Here is a 6,283-nt window from a genome sequence, read left to right on the forward strand (position 1 = left end):
AAAAAGGCTGAAGAGGAGTCTGGGAGAGGCACCATTTGTTTTGCGACATAAGGTCACTGGTGATATTAAAACAGTTTCTGTCCAACAGTAGAAAAGGAGTGTCAGGGAGGTAAAATAAATTTTCCTTTATCCCTTATAGTTCTTAGCTGGGAAAGCTACAACAAAAGTCAGATTAACAAGAGAAAAACAAGCAACTTCATTAATGTATGCACTACCCATCATGTGGGAGAAGCCTTCATGGAATAACAACCCCAAGCATGGTGGAGCTCAGAACTCTGACTTATACAGCATCTTCAACAAAGAACAACCAACGGTAGGGCTGGGGTGTAGCTCAGTGGTAGAATGCTTGCCTGGTGTGTCCGAGGCACTGGGTTCAATCCCTACCAATGCAAAAACAGACTGTAGAGAAATGATGGGACAAAGGGAAGCAGCTTCAGGCTTCCAAGTGTGGAAAACTGTGGGAAGATAAATATATGGGTGAAAAACTAATGGAGCAAATGCCATTACAGATTTCTCTGGTACTAAATCTAAGCTTAAAAAAAAAAAAGTCTAGAGTCGTCTCCAGTAAAGGAGAATTTATATGGTATCTCAGAAATAGGATTAGATGGAGAGAACTTTCCTTCTCTTTGCTGCTTCTTCATTGCCTTCAACTAATAACTATTAAGCCAAAGAGGCATATTTGGGGTTGAATATTCTTTTTTTCCTTCCAAGACCAATTTGAGGATGAGTTTTAAGTTATTTAGAATTTAAAAAGTAGAGATATTACATAAGCATCTCATTTGAATGGTTTTGTGTTTAAGAAGACCATTAGCAATAAATGGATAGTAGATAAATACATATGTGATCAAGAGAGATTTTTTGCTTTCTGTATTTAAATGAGAGATGGTAGAGTCTGTTTATATATGGTGAAGGGAATGATCTGGAAGCAAGGGAAAACTAGATGAAGCAGAAAGAATTGATCACGTGGAAACAGGTTACCTTCAAGAGGGCAGAGAAGTTAAGATCCAAAAGTGAAAAACTTAGTTTTTTCTAAAATTGTTTACTGTGGTGAAATGTATGTAACATGAAATTTGTCACCTTAACAATTTTTAAGTCTACAATTCAGTGTCATTTAGATACACTCAGAAAATTGTGCAACCATCACCATTATTCATCTCTATAACTCTTCTAATCTTGTAAAACTGAAACTCTATACCTATGAAACAATAACAACCCATTACCTGTTCCCCTGGTCCCTGGAAACCACCATTCTACTTTCCATTTCTATATTTTGACTACTCTAAGTACCTCATATAAGTGGACTCATACAGAATTTGATTTTTTGTGACTGCCTTATTTCACTTCATATAAAGGCTTCAAGGATAATATAGGTTATTGTTGAATTTACATTTCATATTTTAATAGTTGCAGGTACACTTTTTCCATTTGCTTACTAAGTTCTTAGTTATTTGTTGAAATCTAATTCAAGGAAGGGAAATGGTTTACAGTGACACCTCCCAGGCACCAGATGGCAATGTTCAGCTGCTGGTCAGGTCTCTGTCCCCTCAGAGTACCTTCTTAAGACCTAGCAGAGAAAAACACCTCTGACCTTCCAAACTGGACTGAGTTAGCCCCAGGGCAATTGAAATTGTAGGTGACTTTCTGGTTTGTCTCTTTTAGTGGAACTGCAACTCTTGGCTTAGGAAGAACAAAGGGTTTATGCATTGGGAGAGAACATTGTAATGAAAAGTACAGAGAGTGGAGGTCATTCCTCAGGATGGAGGTTGGGAGTCAGCAATTTAACAGCTACCCAAAACTGGAAGGAACCCACTAGACAATGAGTAACCCTGAAATCAGGGAGGAGCCTAGCTGGTTTACTAACAAGCCAACTTGGATCAAGGTGGAACTTCTGTTTTGTTGTAGGATAAAGGCTGGTATGGGGACTGGCCTCTTGTCCCAAGTGCTGGCCATACTGGTCCCCAATCCAGCTAATAACCACATCCCCAGAAGCACCCTTAGGCTGGGCAAAATCACATCTCTGCTATTGCCACTGGTTTTCCCTTATGGGGCTCTGAATTTCTCTGTCCTGGATGTACTGAGATAATCTCTCAATCACATCCTTCCTTTGTTACATCCTGCTCAGAGCTGACCTCCTGGAGGGCATCCATCAGAGCAGCACAATAACTCAATCGGCCCCACCCTCTCCTTGACTAACATCCACAGTATTTGTATAAATATGTGTATGTACGGATTTTCTCTATCCAGCTGTGCCTTTCCACTATTTTAAAATGGTCAGAGCCTTCCAAAAACCTAATCCTATCCTTGCAGATCCGTGTGTATTGCTTCTACTTTGGCAAGGAATACTCCTATCTCCTGCTGAATATTTGTGATTATCTTAGTGAGAGATCTTGGATTTGATTTTAAGCAACCATTTTCCCGAGTCTTTATTCACGCTCACATCACCGTTGTTTTGAAAAAGCATCTTTGTTTCTACTGTACCTCCAATTTACAAATCTTATTTCATACTTTCCTTTTCCAGCAAACTTCCCCTTTTCTTCTTTAACTCCTTGAAACCTGTTCAGTCAATTCTAAAACTGTCTCCTTCAAGGTTAACAGTGACTTTTGCCAGTCATTATTCTCTCCTGAACTTTTCTGCATCATTTGATACTGCTAACCACCTTTTCTTGAAATGACTTCTTTGTTTTTTGGTTTTGGGGCTTGCTGGATCTGGACTAACCAGATTTTTTTTTTTTTCCCAGCTCTGATCCTTTCTTCTCTGTTAACCTTGGATGACTCTTCTTCCTGCTTCTACCCTTCTGCCTTTGGGGAGCAGTTATCCAAGAATCAGCCTCCCTTGGAGGATCAAACCATTCATTAAGGCTCTCTCTCTGTTAAGAATTTTTCTGGGTGACCTGTTCTCTCAAGCCTGATGGGCTTATTTACCTAATTGCTCTCTAAATTTTCCCTCTGGATATAATGTTTTCACCCCAAGTTCCACACTTCTTTATAGAAACTCCTCATCTTTCCCTAACACCCAAATCAGTTGCTCTCAACATCTGTACATCCATTTCCCAGTTCAGTGACTCCACGGTTCTTCAATCACCTAAATGTGAAAACCTTGAAACATTTCTGACATTGTTTTTTTTTTTTTTTTTTGACCTAAATTCAAATCTCAGTTCTTCCACATGTCAGCTGTGAGGCCTAGAAATTGCACAACCAGATAACCATCAGTTAACTTCCATTAAATAAAGATAGTAATTTAATAAAAAAAAATCCTCAGGGTTATCTTCAGGAACATTTAAAGTGCCCACACAGCACCTGGAACATCAGAACTACACAGAAATCTCCTCCACACCCACACCCACACCCTCTCACCCCACTCCCTATTTTTTTTTAAATTACAAGCCACAAGATATTTTTCTCACATCTAAGTCACTTGAATGGATTCCAAACCAATCTCCTGAATTTTACACCTTGCCTCTGTTGATAAGTCATGCATATTTTTACCAGATTAAGTTTATTTGAATATTGTTTTGGTGATAATTACCAACCTTCAAAAGGCTCTGAAGTTTTCACCTCAGAGTCTCACCTCAGTCCTCCCTCATATGACCTCGCTCTGTACTCACTCCCCTTCACCCCCTCCCACCCCCAGCAGTTCCTTGGCATTTTTTCCTTCTCCTGGCCTCAACCTCAACCCCCCAAAAGCCCACCTCTTAATACCACCACCTTGGAGCATAGGATTTCAACATATGAATTTGGCAGGGACATATATTCAGACCATAGCACATGGTAACCCCATGTTAACTTTTTGAGAAACTGCCAAACTGTTTTTCAAGCAACCAATATTTTGCAGCAATGTAAAAGAGTTGTCATTTCTCCAGATATTAGTTAGCACTTAATATTGTTATCTTTTTTGTTATGGTTATTCTTGTGTGTATAAAGTGTTACCTCATTGGGCTTTAATTTACATTTCTCTGATGACTAATGATGAACATCTTTTTTTTTTAATTTAAACTACAATTGCTTTTATTACCAAATGTAGGAAACACAGATTCTTTTTTTTAAATTATTAATATTTATTTTTTAGTATTTGGCGGACACAACATCTTAGTTTGTATGTGGTGCTGAGGATCGAACCCGGGCCACACGCATGCCAGGCGAGCGCGCTACCGCTTGAGCCACATCCCCAGCCCCACAGATTCTTTTATAATTCTGCAATACTGCCTCAGACTCCCAACATTTGAAAACACCCATTTAGAATAAATATGATTCTGTTGTTGTTCGTAATAGAATAAAATCTTTAGTTTTCATGGTTCATATTAAATAAGCAATGTGTTAACTTTGGACATGATAATTTAGTGGTAAAAACAGCACAGAACTATTGATTCACTCAAATCATATTCCATTTGAATAGTCTAAGGACTTCATCAGATTCCAAAATAAGTAAAATTTCAATTTAAAGATACAAACATTTCAATGTATTGGTTAAATTAAAAACACAGAAAATGTGATGTCACCAGACAGGTGCATTTTCCAAGATTCATTCTGAAATTCAGGGTAACATATAATAATAGTATTTTAGTTAAATAAATGACATTTGAGGAAAGTTATACTTCTGGGCAAAGATCACATAGAACATGTTTTTTTGAGGAAGATGTGTTAGGAAAACTACAATAATTAATATCTCCTTAACATTTCTAAAATCACATAAAATCATCATCTCTGATTGCCATTACAATAAATTTTCATACTGGGTATATTACTGTCTGCTCACTAGTCATCAAAATGCATAAAACAGATTCAAAACAAATATTCAAAATCAATTATTTTTCATAAGTGAAACATTTCTGAGACTTTAAGATTCATGTCTTGAGCATATAGTACTACAATGCTGGCTACATAAAATAAATAGAAAATCTTTCTGAGAGGAAGCTCAATAATTAGGCTAAATTGCATTTAAAGAACACTGGCTATATACAGAAGGGAAAAAACTTCAACAATACTTCATGTTGCAGAGTTCTCTCTTTTAATATGGCATTCATGAGCTTTCCATTCTGACATTTAAAATTATCAGGAATAGTGAAATTCTTTTATCCTTTGGTTCCCAAGGACAAATAATGCAGTTACAATGCCTCTGGTTTTAGTTCCTCTTGGATGACATTCATTAGCAGAAAAATTTCTGATGCTTCAGCTCAAGTTTGGCAGCCCAAGAAGTGCACCAACTGCTCCAAAGTATTCCCTCATGTTCTAGAAACAATGCTTTCAATTGACCTTTGGACCAGTAATCCAGTGCATATGCCAAAAGTTTCATTGACAGAGTATTGACACGTAAAAAGTTTCCAACAAAGACAACTCTGTTTATTTTCTCATTTACAGCGCACATTCGTGCCACAGAGCCAATATTATTGGTGATAGTGACTAAAGTAGCTCTTGCCAAAACTTCTTTACTAACAGATTCTCACTTCTCCTTATAAATCATATTTCCAAAACTAGACGTGACAATCCAACCTGGTAGACCAAATCTTTCATAATCTCCTCCATAAATATCACGGACCAGTTTGTCAGCTTGGGTCTGTTGCCTTTGGATGCCATTTCAAAGCCCTCTTCAAAACTTTCACAGCCAGTCAGTAAACTGCATAAACCAAGAAAAATACCCCCTCCAAGGCTTGTCCCAGTCACTGGTTCATAGTTATCTTTGGAGTGGACTGCTAAAATACTGACTCCTGAACCAATGTTCACCACCAGCAATGGATAGGAATCATCCAGGTTAAAAGGCATCTTTTGGCATCGCTCAGGTTCTGAGTCATTAGCAAAATAATAGCACTCTGCTTGTCCATTGAAACTGACAGAATCTATATACAACAAGCCCTTTACAAGGCAGTCAAGTTCATCCAGTTTGTGCAGGTGGAAGTTTCCAATTGTGCAAAAATCTTCTTCAAACTTGTAAGCACCACCTCCTGTAGTGTAGCACCCAGCACCATTTGTAATGTTGATAAATTTTTGTCTCTTCCCATTTGGATAAAAGTAGGCAGGTCATGGGTTGGAAATCTGATAAAGTGCAAGTTCCTTCTTCAGCCAAAAAGTGTTGATTTCTTCAGTTCAAGTTATACATCCCAAATGCCAGTGGATCCATATGCTACATTAGAAGTCAAATATTTCTGAATACTTTTTAAGCTCTCAATTTCCTCTGTTCTTCCTCTGGTGTGATATCAATCGGTTCAAAATATGAGAGCTTTACTAGAGTTCCCCCAATGTCCATGCCAAACCATGGGAAAGAGGGTTTCTTGGCATCCTTGATCTTCAT

General features: G+C 37.9%; 1 pseudogene; it reads right to left on the bottom strand.

The window, feature by feature from the left end:
- Positions 1 to 5,166: 5,166 nt before the first annotated feature.
- On the bottom strand, positions 5,167 to 6,283 carry LOC124104720 (pantothenate kinase 3-like; annotated as a pseudogene).

The sequence above is a fragment of the Marmota monax genome, unplaced genomic scaffold, assembly GCF_021218885.2.
Source record: "Marmota monax isolate L192 unplaced genomic scaffold, Marmota_monax_Labrador192_F-V1.1 WCK01_AAM20220418_F8-fsc00001, whole genome shotgun sequence".
Lineage (NCBI taxonomy): Eukaryota > Metazoa > Chordata > Mammalia > Rodentia > Sciuridae > Marmota > Marmota monax.